Here is a 1,429-nt window from a genome sequence, read left to right as displayed (position 1 = left end):
AAAGTTCCATCAAGCAGGGACTGTTTCTCTTGCTAACCACTTTTACTAGGCCCCCAGTACCTTGTACACAATAGCTGTTTGAAACTCTCTTTCCAATTCCAGTCTTTTTATCTTATTTATTTATTTATTTATTTAAGCAGGTTTTTGCTATAGGCACGTGCGCTTGCCAGAAAGACAGAGAGAGAGACAGAGAGTCAGAAAGCAAGAAATCACCCCCCAGGGAAGATGGCCACGCCGCAATCCCTTCTCCTCCTTTCTCCTCTCAGGATCTTGGGCACGCATGCACATGCACCTGTTGTGAGTTTAAGCCACTGGGTCCAGTACTTGAACTGCGGTCAACTACATGGGAGTCCAGCGACATAGCCATTATGCCAACTGCTGGTTCCATCCCACACATTTATCTTATAAGATAGTCTCAAAGGAGTAAGTACAGAGTCAAGTGAAGTTTGTGAGCTTGGCTGGTGGAGACCATGGCTGAACGGTCAGAGATAAAAGAAGTTTAGGGCTAAGTGGGCAAGCAAGCAAGGAGTAATGAGGACGCCACTAGACTCATTTAATGAGGGTTCTCCTCCACTCCCCCAATATCCCGTCCCCATTCCAAACAAGTCATTAAACAATAATTAATGTATTAATTTTACCAGAGAATTAGGTAAACCTCAGATAATAGATCCGAGGCCAAAGTAATTTTGCAGAAGTAGAACATGCTCAAGAAACCAGTTACAGTTTAACTGGATGAGACTTCAACACGTGGACGGCCGTGTTTCTCCAGACAGCCTTCATTTAGGAAGAGCCCGTTCCTCCAAACGTGAAGAACCGGAAGTGCACTTTCTTCTCAGTCACGGAGGAAATGCCCTCTCCCGATGGGCCGGTACTGTTTCCTTTGTGTTGCTCTTTTCCCTTCTTTCCGTGATTTCCCGTTTCCAGGAAGCTTCTTTAAACGCACTTGCTCATCCTCAATATCTTGATGCTCATCTCTGTGGAGGCTAAGAAAATGAAGTGTCCCCATGAGTGCAATTAGGTGTCGTGACTTCAATACCAGTCATAACTCTCCCTCCTCTTGGCCAAAGACTGTTCTCTGAACAGTGTCACCACTTTCATGGATTTGGAATCAGTAGGCCTGGCGACTTCCCCAGACAGCCGGGCACTCGGACGACTCATACACAAGGCATATTCTGACAGTGAAGACATTTCTTAAGCAGCAAAATGCCAGAATCCTTCTTTTTTTTCTAACAACAGGCCCTGCTCCTGGAAGCTCCAACCAGAGGCAAGTACAGGAAGCAGTAGCAGAAAATAATGGACTTTAAAACACAACAACGATAGGGCCAGCAGGTGGCATGGTAGTTAAGGGGCTGGACTCCCATATGGTTTTCCACAGTTCAAGTCCTGGACCTGATGGCTTGTAAATCACACTGAGTACATGTGTGTGCAT

At 45.8% G+C, this 1,429-nt stretch overlaps 1 pseudogene; it reads right to left on the bottom strand.

Moving 5' to 3' along the window:
* Positions 1-563: 563 nt before the first annotated feature.
* Positions 564-1,188, bottom strand: LOC102492621 (28S ribosomal protein S33, mitochondrial pseudogene; annotated as a pseudogene).
* Between the last annotated feature and the right edge of the window lie 241 nt (positions 1,189-1,429).

Source organism: Tupaia chinensis, unplaced genomic scaffold, assembly GCF_000334495.1.
Source record: "Tupaia chinensis unplaced genomic scaffold, TupChi_1.0 Scaffold000063_1, whole genome shotgun sequence".
Classification (NCBI taxonomy): Eukaryota; Metazoa; Chordata; class Mammalia; order Scandentia; family Tupaiidae; genus Tupaia; species Tupaia belangeri.
Note: the sequence above shows the minus strand (reverse complement) of the source record. Positions and strands in the feature narration are given on the sequence as shown.